Source organism: Gallinula chloropus, assembly GCF_964237585.1.
Source record: "Gallinula chloropus genome assembly, chromosome: 1".
NCBI lineage: Eukaryota > Metazoa > Chordata > Aves > Gruiformes > Rallidae > Gallinula > Gallinula chloropus.
The window spans coordinates 116,449,632-116,467,295 of NC_140085.1; the positions used below are offsets into that span (position 1 = coordinate 116,449,632).

General features: G+C 42.9%; 1 protein-coding gene across 1 annotated transcript in view; it reads right to left on the minus strand.

The window, feature by feature from the left end:
• The window catches only part of KCNJ6 (potassium inwardly rectifying channel subfamily J member 6), a gene marked incomplete at both ends in the record, with an annotated part of 112,466 nt that overhangs the window by 16,232 nt on the left and 78,570 nt on the right, over positions 1 to 17,664 (minus strand). The gene's annotated exons all lie outside the window — the stretch shown is intronic.

Below are 17,664 nucleotides of genomic sequence, written 5' to 3' on the forward strand. Positions count from 1 at the left end.
ATTTTTTTGCAGTTTAATGGCATTTCCTCCCTTACTGCTCCCCACCTCCAAAATATTTGCAGTTCAGAAAGCTTCACCTGATTTCTAATTTGGGAAAATGTTGTACCAAAACTCATAATTCTTTTTCTGCACAGTTTACCAGGGTAGAATTACACATTTTGGCTGCAAAAAGTCGCTGTAATAAATGATGGCTCTTTCAGCCTGTTGGCAGTATACGGCCCAGCCATCAGTCTTGTAAATGTTCTCATAACCATTGAAAAGTTGAAATAATTTGGAACTGTGGCTTAACACATTATTAATCACAGAGCAATGGGTTTGCTCTGTTTTCACCAGGCATACTAATGTAAAACCCCCTACAATCCTCTCAGATGACAGCACAGGGATAAAAGCACAGCTAATCATATGCTTCTCTCATGATTGAATACAGGCTTCAAGCCCAGTATTCCACAGAGCATTCCTCAAAGTTTGGTCAAGTATAGATGCTTTCATTTAGCAAATCCCTTTGTGAACATGGCTAGATTGTTTATGTGTCGGTGTGTATGTGTGTCTGTGAGTGGCAAAGTCAACAGACATTTTGTCTACCTTCCTGATGAATAATGAGAAAGTAAATTATGGTGTGGTACCCTCATGAACTGATTGTTCTAGCTGTGATGGGTGTCTTTTGAGCTAACCAGTGAACGCATATTTCTACAGGCTATCAACTAGCCAGCTGATGTGTCCAATGCCAATCACAGAATCATATAATCATAGGATGCTTTGTGTTGGAAGGAATCTCAAAGATCATCTAGTTCCAATCCACCTGCAACCTGGCTTTAAACACTTCCAGGAACGGGGATTCCACAACCTCTCTGGGCAACCCTGAAAAGTCTCACCACCCTCATAGTAAAGAATTTCTTCCTAATGTCTAACCTAAACCTACCCTCTTTCAGCTTGAAGCCATTTCATCTTGTCATATTGCTACACTCCCTGACGAACAGTCCCTCTCCCACTTTCCTGTAGGACCCCTTTCAGTATTGGTAGGCCACAATTAGGTCACCCTGGAGCCTCCTCTTCTTCAGGCTGAACAACCCCAACTCTCTCAGCCTGTCTTCACAGGAGAGGTGCTCCAGCCCTCTGATCATCCTCATGGCCCTCCTCTGGACTCACTCTGACAGCTCTGTGTCTTTCCCATACTGGGGACCCCAGAGCTGGAGGCAGCACTCCAGATGGGGTCTCATGAGAGCAGAGGGGCAGAATCACCTCCCTTGACCTGTTGGCCACACTGTTCTTGATGCAGCCCAGGACACATTTGGCCTTCTGAGCTGCTGGCACACACACTGCCGGCTTATGTTGAGCTTGTCATCGATCAGGACCCCGAGTCCTTCTCCTCAGGGCTGCTCTCAATCCAGCACAGCACAATCCTGTAGCTGTGCTTGGGGTCGTGCTGATGCACGTGCAGGACCTTGCACTTGGCCTTGTTGAACTTCATGCAGTTTGCATGGGCCCATCTCTCCAGCCTGTCAAGATCCCTCTGGATGGCATCCCTTTCCTCCAGCAACAATGATGATAATTACCAATGGCAAGGCAATGGCCCAATCCAAGCATCACAAAAGTCAAAATTATTTCCTGGCTACATTTCTTGGCTTTTGGAAGGCAGTGGTTTAAGTCTGGATGGGAGTGGGTTACATAAGCCTTTATAGGTATGGGGTTTCTCTTCAGGATCCTTTGCCTTTGGGGCATGTCTCTAGTTTTTCACCTGACTGCAGTTTTAACTTAATGTTTGTAAATCAAAGTGTGAGAATACACAATGAATTTCAACTAAAGGATTCATCCAAAGGAAATCAGCCCAAGGTAACGATGATGTCATTTTCATGACATCATAGGTTATTCATATATAAAAAGTATAATTCAGCTTCATGAACTCTGCAATACCTAGCAACAATGTCACAATAACTTTCCACTGCATACAGTACCACATTCAATCCAGACCAGGCTGGCTTGCTGCTCTTCATTTATTTGTTATACCTTGAACTAAATTGTTGTGAAAAATATCTCAAGCACAACCAGAACTTTGACACTGCAAAACTCCTGAATAATGTTGTAGCTTGCAGGTCTGTTGCTAACAGGAGGAAGAAGTAAATTAAGATGGCAGCTGCAGAAGGATGTCCACTTTGCAACCTTTTTACCCTGTCGTATTTAAGAGAGAAAGCTACAAATATAACTGATGAGATATAATGCTTTAGAGAAGGAGAGTTTGGATTTGCAAGAAGCTTTGAATATCTTGTTTTCCCACAAACACTTCCATCTCCCCTGGTAAGCTAATTTTAAAAGTTAATGGACTAGATCTTCCGATGTGTTAATGCTGCATTGTGCTGCTTCAGTGGTGCGAAAGAGCACTAAAGCAGTCTCCTTCTGTTGTTGGAGACTTCCCCTTGTCTCAAGGAACTGCTGGGCAGTACAGGTCAACCAGAAGGGATGTTCCATGAGCCCTGATCTCTCTGAAGCTAAAGCTTCTGTGGAAGAAATGGGACAAAAGAAGTAACTGTAGACGCTGATTTTGAGTAACGACTGCCTTGGGGCTGTAGACTGACAGAAAAATAATCTTACAAGCTGCTGATAGAGCAAATAGTTCCAAGACTAGGAGAGCACTGAAAGACTCCTCTAAGTGGGGTTTTGCCTTGCCAGTTCTCCTCCACCTGATCAGTAGATGTGGGTCTGTGCCACTTTTGACAGCGCACTTGGAAGAATGCTTGAAAAACAGTGAGGGACAAATGATTCCCCACAACTCATTTCTTCAGATGTGCTGACAGAGCCACCAGTTCCCTTTTTTCCCATGATTTGCACCTATTGGCATATGGCTGTGGCCAGTGCATGCTCTGCTGAGTTAGGAATCAGCTACTCCGGGACCTGAGAAGGGATGCTGATCCAGTGGGGCACCAACACATCCACTCTGCAGTTAGAGTGGAGTCAAAACTAACCATCCCCTCAAATCCTGCAATGGGCCCACTTACTCACTCTATGTGTATGTGGGCCAAACCAGGGGTTTTGGAAGGTTTTTCTAGAGCCCCTACAAAGCCACAGCAGCAGCAATTGTGGCCATTAAAATGGCACCAACTGCTACAGTGTTTGTCAGAAAGAAGAGGAGGCTGGCAGGGAGCACTAACAACTTCAGCTGGCCAGTTTTAATCTGCTGTCTTAAATCAGTCAGACTCCAGGCCAGGGAGAGACAATGAAAGAGGGACTGACTGCACAGAGTCCCGCTCTCTGTTTGCTTCACCCTTCTGACGAGAATACCAGCCCACAGTAAACCAACATGTGCAGGGCATCTATAAAAGGAAACAAGAGTGAATAGGCAATCAGACTGGTCACTTTCACTACTTGATGCCATCACACAGCAGCACTTTAGACTTCCTGCCGCTTAATTCTGTCATCGTCCAAGAGACTGAACGATCTCCCAGCTCTTCTGATGCAGGCTGGTTGTTTTCCACACAAGAGCTTAAGATTATTGTTGTTGGCTTTTTGATGAAGGAACGATCTCACTGGAATTATTCCAAATCCAGAGATGTGGATGGGGGTCTTCAGCGCAGCTGATGGTTCTCCTCTGTTTCAGGTTAATGGACTGACTTTGGGATTTCTTCCCCCCCCATCTAGGCAGCACAATGCAGTTTAGCAGGGCACAGAACCATGGGTACAATCCAGCGCCACATGATGAAGTGCTGTAGAGACAACTTAACTGCCATTTCATCTCTACAGCAAGAACAAAAACCTGTGCTTCTTTTCAAGCTGTTTGCTGCCTGAGACCAGGGTAACTGTTTCCATCTTGGATAAGGATGGTCAAAATATAACTTTTGTCTTTTTACAGAGGCAAGAGACTGAGGAATAAATTCCAATGACAACTAAAACTCAGTAGTTTTCATCTGAAGTGCCAGACAGATGCTTTTGACCTTGTCTTTTTAGCACAAGCACGGAGTAGCATGGATCAAAGATGAAAAAGGAACCAGCCATCACATCTTCCTGATGCAGGTAGGCTGTGGACCACTTCTGATACATTTCAGTGGTGCTGCATAAAGTCTTTAGACACTGCAGCAGCAGGAATCTGTCTGAGAAGGGGACAAAAGGGGCTCCCTGGGTAGACAGTAATGAGACTAACAGGGGGCATTTTTTTCTGGGAAAAGTGTCACTTACAAAAGGAGTCTTCTTTCTTGGGATAGGCAGGAAGGGGCAGTGTGAAACGATACAGCACTGAGAAATCTCAAAGACAGAATAGCAAATTGAACAGTTGAGGGCATTGTTGTTTTTTTTGGTTTTGTTTGTTTTTTTTTCTCCCCAGGGTAGGTGAGCTGCTGGGGACAAGATGAAAGGGCAGGTCTGATTTTTCCTTTTCTGCTCCTATTGGGCTAAGGGTGAGGAGGCAGAGGGGCCACCCTTAGCTGGGCCACCTTTGAGATGAGTTGGTGGCTCAGTGGGACAAACTCTCGGGGATCATGACCATCTAAACAGGTAGGGCTGAAAGTGGATTCTTTGTTTTGCATGGAACTTTTATACTCTAGAGGGGACAAAATCTCTAGGCTAACCTAAAGACTTCAGCTAACCCACTACCGTGCTGCACTTCCCTGAAGGACTGCCATGCAGGACCAGCATCCAGGCTGAGCAAAAATGACGGAAATGTGATGGAAAACCAAGGCTGTAGAGAAGAGGCTGGCACTGGGGCAGACATGCCCCTTCTGCCTTGGTACAGAACATGTCATAGAGAACTCGAGAAAGAAATTCTGATTACTGAAAATGTTTGTCCTAAATCTCAGTGGTTTATGGTGACACGGAGAGCCATAACTCTCAGGGTGTACCTGCAGGTTGTCAGCACCAGAACACAACCTAGAATGTGAAAAACAATAGCTGGAGAAGTTTTGAACTGTGCACATCAATGTGAGCTACAGGGCCAGAGCGTGTTTCACATATTCAGGAAGGATGTGCATGCATTTTCTGTGCCCTGAGAATTGCCAGTCCTGGTCCTGGCAACACTCCTGCTGCCAGTTGTACGATTCCGCATTCTGAGGTGATCACCTCAGGTAAATCTGAGTTGAATGTAAGTCTGGCTCATGTGTGGCAGATCTGCCCTAAGGGAGGGCAGTGGGGAAGATAAGAAAACTTTATTTACTTTTCCCTTTTGTCTATTCTTTTCTCTTTCTCTCCTTGTCAGAGAATGACAGATGCTGTATGCCAAAATGACACACCTTCAGGTATAATCTTGAGCTGAATGAAGGCTGTAATTTGATTAAGGGGCTCTGACAGGTTTCAAAACAATGGCAGCGTTTTAAGACTGAACCTGGAGGATTTCATTCATTAATAGTGTAGGCGCTGCATAATATAGTTTTCATAAACCTTTCCTTCCAGCTGGAATATCCCTCCATCTACTCATCCTGCTGAATTCAGAGGGACTGAATAGAGCTGAAAGATCTTGTGAAAGGGGCAGCTAATGAAGTGAAACTTCAGGGAGGTTGGATTCAGCAAATGAAGACCTGCAGTGATTTGACAGCTGCTGAGGGGTCTGTGTGGAAAAGAAGCTGAAATTCTCACAAAACACAGAATTGGGTTGAGATTAATTTCTCAGCTCTCAGTTCAGATCAGTGTCATGAAATTAATAAACTGGTGTCACTTGACAGAGCCTGTATGTACACATGGGAGCTGGTATAAAATTAGTTGAAACTCAGTGAAGTTGATTAAAGTCCACAATGCTGTCAGCACAGATGCAAAGCTTGAGGTGAAAAGCTGTAGGTCAGAACTGAAGAGATTTCTTTTTAACTTGTTTTTTCTCAGAAAGGAGTCCAAAATCATTCTTCTGTGTCTAGCATGAGGGCCTTAGCAGTGGGGTGAGAATCAGACATATGTGTCAGACCTAACTGCTCTTAGCTTTAATGGATCAGGTTCACTTGGACTCTGGTTTGCAGATAAGTGGATGGGGTGGCCTAATGGAGCCTCCATGAGAAAGATTGGTTCATAAAATGCTCATCATCTTTAATGTTTTAGTTAAAAGACTTCGGATGTAAGCAAGCTAGTTAAAATAACTGGGTATTTTTCTGTTCATTCAGCATCCATGAAGGATATACAGAGGAATAGTTTTTTTCTGATGGAGCCAAGGTTAGATCATTGGGCTGACAGTGGGGCACTGGCTTCACTTCTTTGGAGATGGCCAAAACATCATAATAAATAAAGGTGTTGCCTGGCTCCAGAGAGAAAAAATACCCAAGCCTGTGTTAGAAGGAAGGGAATCTCTTTTTCATTCCTGAGTCTACTTCAGTAGCACCCACGCACTGTTCCTTGTATTGGAAACTTAATAACTTCACTTGAAAATCATGCCTTTTTGATGGCAGTGGAAATAACTTGACTTTTAAACAAGTAGAGGAGACTGCCATTGAAGTCGAGCCAGTTATGTGGGAGTCAGATGATTAAGGTAGATATGATGTAGGAGGGAAGAAATACTATCATTTGGAAAAAAATACTGTATTTTGAACAGGTTTAATGTTCTCTTCCAGGGAAGTGGGGTTGTTATTATTAAGTGCATTACCAACATTAGATGCAGTGCTTGATTCTCTGTTGACGTGCCTTCTCTGTAATTGTTCACATCCATGCAAATTGCCTATAAAATGAGTCTAAGTTGGTACAGAATTGTACAGTTGAAGTCTAGGGTAACTGTGAACTCACTTTTTCAGATGTAGAAACAAAGAGGCAGAGGGAATTTGGGGCTCGTCTGGGTCATGACAGTGTCTGCCTGTCTGTCTGTAATGCAGCAGCCTAGGGATCTATTTTCTGATCCATTTGTAAGGTCTGTTTCATTCTTGTTGGCCGGACCTGAGTCCTAGATCAAGGCTGCCTGATGCCGTTCCCATTTTTTCAGGGGAACAGTACTGCTCTAGCATGGATAACTTGCCCCTTTCAGGAGTCTTGGTCTTTGAGTCGTGTGAGGGCCTCAAACTGACTTCTGAGGCGGCAGCCCAGCTGCCTTAGAGAGGCTGTTGTGCTGATGTGTCCAAACAGCCCCTTAATTTATGCTTTGGCTGAAGGCTGTGCCCAGAGCTGTTGCCACTGCAGTCAGCTGGGTGCAGGGAGAGCAGCTGGAGGGCAGAGGCAGCGTTGCTGGGCTGGCCATGGTGCTGCACAGGAGCTGCAGCAGCTGGGCACTGGCTGATGCTGAAGGTTTATTCTTGCTTATTCTTGCTCTGAATCAGGTTTCACCTCTGAAGCGTCAGGCCCTCTGCTGCTGTTTGTGGACCACTGAAGATGTCTGGCTTTTGGAGCATGGCTTTTTACTGGATCTGTTCCTGATTTCTCTCTGTGGGACCAACTCAAAGTCAAATGAGGCCTAAAGACCTGGTTCTGAGCCTCTGCCCCCCATCTTACCCCAATGTGGACAATTTGCAAGTTCAAATTTAGAGTTTGAAGTATTCATATTTAGGCTTGAAGTATTGCTCACGTGGTACCTTTTGTTCCCCCTAATTAAATGGTCTTTCTTTCGATTACTCTAACCTGAGAAAGGGGAGAGAATGTAAAAAAACCTGCACTGAAAATCTAATAATTTCATCACCTCAGATAGATTTAGTGTAATATCTTGTAGTCTGGATGCAATAAAACCTCAGTGTAGTGATTATGCAAATGTAATAAGCACTGGTGATGATGTTGTTAGACCCAGCTCAGTGCAACAGGAATCTCTGTTGATTTCAGAGAACTGAAGGTGTTCTCACACACACTAGTGACTGCTCAGCATTTTAATATAAACAAGTGCCCACTGGGTAGCAGCCCATAGCAATACTGTTCAAAATGCTGTATTTTGCTGTCAAAATAGTTTTGTGCTGTAGGCAAAACTTCTCCACAGGCAAATTTCCTCCTCTTCTCCTTGACGAACCCATACAACTTTCAAACTGGTAGAAAAATAAGATAAAACATAATCTGTGCTCTAAATACTTTGTGCCAGGTTGTAGAAAGCAGCTATTTTCCTACTACAATTACTGGTCTGTGAGTTTGTCACAGAGGAGCTAATTGACCCTGAGCAGTAACCAAGATGTCAATGAGTGCTATGAAACTCAGCCTTTGAGGCCACACGGTGTTCTGCCTTGGCAAGTATATTTTGATTTGTGTCAATTCCTATACAGTTTTCTCTAGCCTTCTCTTCCAACATGTGCAAGCACCATATCCACAAGGTCCCCATTACTCATTTGTCACTTTGCCTGGGATTTGAGTGGCCATGTATCTCTGAGTGACCTCTGCCCAAACACTTTCCCTGGTATTTATTGCAATCTTTAAAACTCAGTGGTTTTTTACCAATCAGTGGTTAAAAAAGGAGAAAATTACATTTTTTTCCTTAGCAGATGACAACTGTTTTCAGTGTCCACTTAGCACCAGGCCTTCAGACTCACCATAATGAAAATCCAAGGTCTTACAGTCGGGAGAACAGAAGGGTACTACTCCAGTACAAATATTACTTTTACAAGATTTTCTGGACTGAGCTTACTGTAATTACAAGACATGTATGGAAAATACAGTTGCTGTATATCACCACCACCTGCTTGGCATATCCTCTTTATATCAGCACGACTTCATCATTCAGTTGTAGTGTGATGCTACAGGGTCTCATGATACAAACATTATAACACATATTGTAAATGCCAGTGTGGGTTTATGAGCCAATCTCCGTTTTTTTTTCTTTCACAGCACCGATTGTACAGTGAGTGTTAGTCTTCTGCCAGTACAACTGTCCCTGCTCAGTGCTATTTTCTTCTGTTGTTTAAACAACCTACACGTATGTTACGCATTTTGTTCCCTTAAGTTATGTCCATACTCAAATGAAGTGTTAAATTGCTTTAAAATGGATTTTTCCTTGTCAAGTTCTGCATAGCTGGAATAGTGAAGATAAGGCATTCTGTGCTGTATTGTGCTGGTTTTACCTGGAAGGTGCCTGGCATAAGTGTACTGTTCTCCCAGTCACCAGTGACTGGCTTTTTTTTGGGAAATGAGGGTGAAGGGTGCTTCTTAATTTTTCCAAGGTTTGGGGCCTCTGAGGTAGGTTTAGTGTAAATAGTTGCTAGGGTGGCAGAAGAAACAATTCATACCAGAGGCCAGTTTAGCTGAATTGGTCTCACACATCCTCAGGGGCAGACATGATGACTTGATTTAAATATTTTGTATATATTCTCATCCAGCTGTTTGAGATACACAGAGATATATATACACACACACTTTACCCATATTAATGTGTAAGGTGTGATATTGCAATAGTAAGTTAAAGACAACAGCCCTACCCAATTTCTGTATGAGTTGTTCGAAATTACTACCATAATTTATTGCTTTGTATGCATTTTATTTTGGTTGCTTTGTAGACATCAGTATAACTTGACTGCTGTCCTTTCAGCATCACAGTCTGGGCTGTTGGCCTCTTCAGAAGAATACTTTGAAATATTAAGATTATCTGTCTCTTGGCTCCTCTTGAAAAGAAGTGACAGTATTAAACAATGAGGAGGAGGAGAACATGGCAGTGTTAGAAGTGATGTCCAGACCTCATATTATAAACAGGTTTTCATGCTCAAGAAACTGCCTTGCCTCTGAAGCGAGAAGGGCTTAATCTGGAAAGGAATTTGGAAGTTCCTGCAGATATTTTCATTTTTTGCTCTCAGTGTTCTGGTCAGCTTGATGTGATGCTTACATAGTGTATTGTAAAGAGTTTTGAGAGAGATCCCATCTCTGTCTGGGCTGCCACAAAGGGGATCAGTCTTGAGACCTATGTGCTTACAAAGGTCTCTAGCTGTCTGGTCTAGTTCTGTTAGCTTTTAAAAGAAATCTTTAGCACATATTTTAATGGACGCCCTACACCTGGTGAAATTTTGGCTCTCAGTACCTTTCCTTGTAACAGATTATGCACTAAATCCCATATGACAGATGGAAAGTGTGGTCAGAGGTGCTGAATTGAGTACATAAGGAGGGGAGTACGGTGTATTTTCTCATGGACCGAGCATTTTCATACATAGCAGTATTTGCATTTGCCATGAACATTTTGCATGATGAAATATTCAAGATTTGTTGGGGCTGTCTGTGTGGAACAGCTTGTTCCATCTATGCACAGAAGGAACCGGCTGCAGAGAACAGAACAACTGCGGCACTGCTGCAATACCGCGTGCTCAAGGGACAAACGCGCTGCCTGATACCACCGTTCCTCCCACAGGTATGGAGTCTACTCAAATGTCGTGAAGTCCCCTTTTAATAGACAAAGCTTCCAGTATGGGCACTTTGTCTAGATTATAAACATTTATCTGCTTCTAATCTTCCATTTGCTTTTTAATTGGAGTCTTAATTGCTTCTTCTCTGAGGCCATTAGGGAGCTGACAGGCATTGCACAGCTCAATTTATTCCTTTAGGGTCCTAATTCAAAGGCCACCAGAGACTAAGACCTACTCTACAGGTTTGGGAGAGCTTTGGATCAGGCTCAAAAGTCGAAGCTGTATGTTAAACATTGGATACACAGTGGTAGGGGGTGTTTCTGACCTGGATAAATGTCACTGACAGCTTTTGAATACTTGAACAGTATGTTCTATCCCTTTGGAGGGTAAAAAAAAGCAGATATAGCAAGGTTAAGATTCATGTTTTTTGTCTTAAACCCTGGATCTTGACTAATTTAACAGGGTTTTAAAACCATGTTGCAGTTGTGTTCAAGCCTGAGGGGAGACTCTTAAAGAGGAGTTTGAACACACTTATAGAATAAGCTGTTCTGGAGCACAGACAGGCAACTTTCATTCAACTGTTTCTAATTCATCTGTAAGTTGAAAAATGAGTACTGGATCTATTTTGAAAGATCTGTATTTCAAAAGGAGTTAGATCTTTGCTTCATTATTCTTTGCTACAGAGAGCTAAAAAACCCCACAAATTTACAAAATCAGAAAGGAGACCAGACCAGTTGCTCTTCAGGGGAATAGCTGGAGGAGGCCAGCTGTGAAGGGTGTGCCTATGTTCATTCTGCACTACCTGCTGTGATGCCTCCCTTGAACTGATGTTAATCCCTCCCTCTTCTTGTTAGCTCCCCTTCCTGCCCTGCCCCACTCTGCAGATCATGGTGGACATGCTGCAAGTGACTGGTTTGATGTGGTCTTGTCATGAAACTGTAATGGTGATTACAGTTTATATTTCTGAAAGGACTACTCTGCCAAAATGCTCTGGAGAGGGCTGAGTTTCTGTAAAAAGGGGGCACAAGATGAGGCCAGGTCAATCATTCATAAAGCACCAAACTTGATTAGTCAGGTGCTGGCAAACTATGGGGCAGTTGCATTGTAAATGCAGCTGCTGGCCCATGTCTTCCCAAAAAAAGCCTGCCCTTGGCTCATGGTCGGACAAGGGCATTTTCCTCAGACTGCAAAGCTAAACCTCCTCCACTTCACTGCTGTGTGGAAATGGCTACTGCCTTCAGAGCAGATTTTTGGCCAGACAAGAATCCTTGACTGACTGAAAACCTTTGGCTTTGGACTCTTCTATAGTTTTTCACGACATCTGTCTTGGCTGTATTGGCAGTTAGAAACTCATTGCTGCACTTATTATCTGAAAAAATTGCTCATTTGTTGTCTTCTCAATGTAAAATGAGACTGGTGGAAAATGATTCTGAAAATTATGAAAAGAGAAGGGGGATTTTCCCATCTTGGAGATCTAAGTGTAATAAATTAATACTTCTCATGCAAGGGTGAAAAAAAATTGAACCTAATGGGTGGTTAAAAAAAGTGCCAGCATAACTTAATTGGACTGGCTGAGTCATAAATTTCTTTTGTTATGGTGGTGCCTGGCAGTTCTGCCATAGTCAGATTGATTTTTCTCCCTTAGTGGCAAGCCCCTGTCTCTTCAGTTCACATTAGTCTGCATCAGTCAGAAATGTGGAATAAAAACTTGTTAACCCCTATGTGCCTTGGGTCTCCCTCCAAAAGACAAATCTTAACCTTCTTGACTCTGTTGCTAGATGTAAGGCTACCGGTTATGGTGATGACGACAATTATAATAACAATAATGGTAATTGAGCAATTGCTTGTAGCTGGACTTTGTGTTGACATCTTGAATCACACAATGCCTTTCTAACTGAGAGAGAAGCAGGCAATCACAGAAACACTGGATGCCCATCTCAACCTCCCTCACTGTCTAGAGGGGCAGAAAATGCACAAGAGAGTGACTGTGGCTAGGGGAATGAGGCAAAATCTGGGATGAGTAAGTAATGCTGTGAGTTAGTATTGTCTTTGGATCACTCTTCAAGGACTAATTGTCTGACAGAGCACAGCCTTAAAAAGTTTAAAATTTCCTCTTCCATCAAACATCCTGGAGCAAAGCTTGGTTGGTTTGGTTGCACAGGCTGTCTGCCCACAGCAATGAACTCGTCCTGTTCTGCTGCCCCTCTCTGAGGCACCACTGTCCCCAGTTGTTCAATGGTGGCCACAGAACTGCTTTCAAGTATATGAAGCACAGTGTCTTAAATGGTGACATGACTGAACAATGCAAGCCACTGTCTGGACTATTCATTTTTCACAGCCATTCATTTCTTCACAGCTATAAAATACTAGGAGGAGCTGGGTTTGAGGTTTATAATCACTGACTAATTTGGGCTGGAAGGGATCTGTGGAGTCATCTGGCCCTAGCCACTGCACAAAGCACAGCCAAATAGCTTGTGTTGCTCAGGATTTATGATGTAATCTTATGGACCTCTCCAGGTATGGTGATTCCCCTACCCCTTGGGCCCCTGTTTCAGAGTCTTCCCAGCTTTATGGTTGAAAAATAAATACCTTTTTCCCTAAAGCCTAATCAGAATTACTTATATTGTGACTTTACAGTTGCCTCTTGACCTGTCACCCTGCCCCTCTGAGATGTGCTTGCATAAATCTGTAATCTCCCATTCGTAGGTTCAGACAGCAATAAGATACCCATACATTGTCTCTGATTCAGGCTGAACAGTCTCAGCTCCATCTTCCTCTCCTTGTGTATGTCCTGTGCTCCACTGCCTGACCATCTTGGTGGCTCTGCTGACTTGCTTCAGTAAGTCCATACGTGTCTTGTACTGGGAAGCCTTGAACTGGGCATAAGACACAGGAGGTGGCCTCACAATTGGTAAATAGAGAGGAGCAGTGACTTTCCTCAAGCTGCTGGGTACACTTCTACTAACACAGCCCAGCACACAGTTGGCCTTACTCAAAAAAAATGACTTTTTCTTGTGTGGTGTTCGCTTGCTTAATGGCTTGTGCTGAGAGTTGTAGTTTAATGACTTGCTTGGGACTCTATTTGCAGAGACTTTTACTTGGTTTATTCCCATGAATTTAGTGTGGGCAGCAATGTCCATTGTACGTGTGAACCTGAGCCCATTCACCTTCTCAGGAAGCCAGTACCTGAGGGCAGAGGTAGGCCGTGGTGCTAGTCATCTTCCTTCCTCAGGTTGTCTTGTCTCACTTCCTCGCACTTCATGACATCAGGGACATGCTGTCCTCTTCCAACTCTGTTTAGTAACAACTATGAATTCAATAACAAATCCTGGGGGCTTTGGCTCCCCTTTTAGCTTTGGCCAGTGCCAGGAACTGTCTTGAAGCAGACATCTTGGCTGCTTTCTCCTTGTCTTGCTGTGATAGTGGCCTGCATTCACACTGACCTGACTATGAAATGCCCTCCTCTAGTGCTCAGGGTGTGAGGTCAACTCCTGATCAGTTCTGTCTGGGGAAGCTATTCCTACAAATTCGTGGCTTTGTAAAATTGAACTGCTGGGGGGAGCCTGGGAGCCTACAGCCTGGCATCCTGCGCAGAGCAGGAAATACCCTAGAGTGTGTTACCTTTCCCACTGTTTCTGAGAAGTCGGTGAAGTTAATCCAAATAGTCCTTCTGAACTTATTTTCTGAGTAGGATTTTGTCATTCCTCAGAAATTTTGAACATGATTCTGATGGCCATTGAAAATCTGTTTTTGTTGATTTCTTCTATTTTTGCTTTGTTTTAATGTTTTGAATGTTTCTTTAAATTGAGTATCTTTATTTGGATAACTTGTAAGAATGGAATTATCTCAAATTCAACAATCCTATATTTATTAAAGTCCTATTTTTTAAAAAAGAGCTTGTTTCCATTCCACAGAAATCCCAGCAAGTAAAAATTGTCAAAACCAGGAAGAACAGCTTGGAAAGCTTTGTGACTCAATTTTTTCTGACTCCCTTGGGGATGGCAGGAATAAAGGTGAAAGAGTGAGTGAGCAAAAGCACAGGCTGATCAGACAAGCTTTTTGTGCCTTTCACATTTGTTGTCACAGCGGCCGCCTCACAATTCCCAGAAGATCCTCCCTGTTTCCATCTCATCTGCCAGTGCATCAGGTTTGGAGAAGTGAGGAATGTAGTACAACCAGAAAAATAGTGGGTGAGTTGCTTGTCAGTTATACAGGCTGTTAGAGGAGGAAATGTTTTCTACGTCAAAATCAGCCTTATAATGCTCAACTATAGATGTTCAGGGTCACTTAACTGGGACATTAGCACCTAATGTTAAATGATTTGTTAAATTAATCTGACTTGTAAGCTGAGAGCAAACCACACTGGATATTGTTCTTTGGTAGTGTATTCTCATTTTGAAGCTCTGGATTGTCCTACTCAGTAAAAAAAGCAGGTGGGAGCCCCAAGGAATGTGTGGCTGCTCAATATAAGCAGTCCCTGTGTGTATGCTGCTGTTGGTGTCTATGCCACTGCTTGAATTCAGCCTCACCAGCGTGGGGTTAGTTTGCTCCTCTTCAGTGACACAAACAAGCAGCTTTCTGGGCCCCCTTTGGCTATGTGGATAAACCAAAGCTCAGTTGCTTCGTAATGTCAGGGTGTGGAAAAACCGGCAGAGCACAGCAGTGAGTCCGAACCTGTGTTTGATTTTCCTTGAAATGACGTGGTTGAGACCACGGCGACCACTGCAATCCTTTGTCATTTGTTTCTTTTGGAACCCCATGAGGACTTTTTTTGTAGTGGCCTCAGGAAACCCAGAAACTATTCGATAACAGGAGCTTTTAGTGCTTGGCAACAGCTCTCTAGGATAGCAGGCATATAATCATAAGTCGTTTGTCTTTTTCGCATACTTTATGTAGCCAGCGGGTTAACTGCTGTCCATAGCCTTGCTCCTTTTAGTCTGTCAAATGCTGATTTTGAATTTCTGCTTTACTTAACAGCTTTGCTTGCTTGTTCTTCAGTCTTTTAGGTCAGTTTTAATTTTACAGCTATTGCTCTACTCAATTTCAATAGAAACAGATGTAAATATTTGTGACTTTAGAGAGGTCTTATTGATATCAAGGAGCATAATGTAACAGGCTTATTCTTAATTACAATTTGGTCAGAGAAAACAGGAGGAAACAGTATCATGCATCTGGAAACAAATAAGCACCAAAGGGAGAAATGATAAGATCTTTAAGAAATGTGGGCGAGAACAGAGTTTGCCAAAAATATTTCCTACTGTTTTGAACTGCAGGCTAGTTAAGTATGCTTCATATCTGGAGATCAAAATGAATGAACATTCTTTCAACATGAAAGAATCAGTTCATTTTGGCAAAAATTCCAGGGGTCAAACACTGTCCTGACTCAACTCCGTGTACGCCTGGGATTTTATGGCAGGTGCTCAGCAGCCTTCGTCTCAAGGTTTGTAACAGATCATGGAAAGTAAAAGTCTAACAGTAGAAATGAGAGCTATTTGTTTTCCTTTTCCAAATCAGCTGTTTCAGTGCTGACCGTGCCAAGACCAAGTGGACAAACAGACCATGCTCAGGTTAATAACTGTTGCTTTTCAAAGTGCACAGAAATGTAAAAGGCACTTCACTGTGCTGAAACACTTCTCAGAAGCTCTCAGAAATCATGTCTTCACATTGTAAGCAGGCAAAAAATGTTCAGTGAGGGAAAATGTTCAGTGAGGGAAAAATGTTCTGCCTGGGGAACCCTTTGACCTGGATACCACTGCACTGCCCTTTGCAGGGAACCATCCCTTTGGTTTTGCAAAATGGAGATCTTTGTGATGGAGACTCTGTAGGCACAGGAAACAAGATCACCGCTCAGTGCAGCTCAACCTGTAGTTTCTTGGTTCATCCAGTAATATAGAATCATTCCTTGGTGTCTGGGTCTGGAGTCCCGAGGACTCTGGTGTCTTGTTCTTACAGGTGTCTTGTTTCTGTGCTAAAACTGCTGGAAAACACAATTGCTTGAAAGGTGTGCTGAAGACAGTGGTGTCTGTTAAGTGTCTGGGACTGCAGGGTCTTAGAGCAGTCTGCTGGTGGTGGTTGGTGAGGTCTGGGCTGGTCAAGGAGGAGGGTGCCAGCGCAGCTTCCCGCTGTGCCTTTCTGCTAGGGACACATCATCAGCAGGGCCAGTGTTAATGCTCAGCTTTGCAGTCCTGCCATTCCTCTGTCCATGGAGATCAGGAGTGCCACCAGGGATAGATAATATGTGTAGGCTCATGAGTGAGAAGGATTGGTGAGAAAAGACCTTTTCTCTCTGCTTGCCACTGTGCTAGGGAAGGAGCAACACTGACAATGGAGGTCTACAGGAGCATGCAAACAGGAAACATCCCTTTCTCTCTGCCCAGAGGGACATAATACAGTTTGCAAAGACATAATATGGAAAATTAAGTTCTTCTGCAAGTTTGATTTGTATTCGGACCAGAGTTATTTAATAATATCTAATCAGCTATAAGGAAGAGGTTTTTAATACAAAGGAGTCTCAAACCTGTTTTTTAGGAATCTTACTTTTTAGTGTATGAGCTACTCCTGGGATCTGAATATTATATCTGAACATTTACGGTTGAGGGAGCAGCAGTTGTTGTAAAGAGCTGAGCAACTAATTGGTGAGAATGGTATGACAACGGGCAATAGGTTATTATCAAACACTCAACAACATGTTTATATAGTTCAGCGCTATTCAAAGAATGAAGCTGTCCAACAAAATGTGTAATCCTTTTCCCCTGCCTTCCCCGAAAGTGTTATAGACCTCTCTCACCAAAATTTTGGTTGAAATATGCATAATCAGCATTATCTTTTTTCTCATGAACTTTGCTCCCCGACTTCTTGCCATTTTGCATATTGTTTGGACTGTTGCAAAATTGTAATTGCTTCATTTGAGCCTTATAGTCTTCTTCATCAAACAGACTAATCTCTGCCCATAGAGAAAGCTTTTTGAAAGAAACTTCATACTGAAATCCGAGTGCCTTTCTTTGCTGGTATTCAGAGTTCCAGCTCGTGACTGCAATCACTCATGCTAACATCCCTAATTTTCAGTGTTAGAATTAATAACAATGAAACAGTTTTTAGAATTAACAGAATGAAAATGTGAGCAAGGAACATAAGTGAAAAGGATTGCTGGCAAGCACTAGAAAAATGGGGATATATCAGAAGGGGAATCTTAGACGATTATGCCTAGCAGCTGGTGTCAAGAGAAGTTAAAACTCTCAAAATAGAAAGAAAAAGTAACGACTGAGAGCCATTGCTTTCTGACTATTCCTGAAATGATAATCACCAAGTTTAGAGGGGAAGTAATTTATTATTAACCTTGTTTAAACTCCATTTCTGACATTGTATGTTGGTCACATCCCAGAGCCTGACAATTGGGTCTACTTTCACCAGTTGCCTTGTATAAACACCTGGATGTGAGAAATCCTGATTTCTTTCTTTCTCTCATCTACGTCCCTGTAAGAAG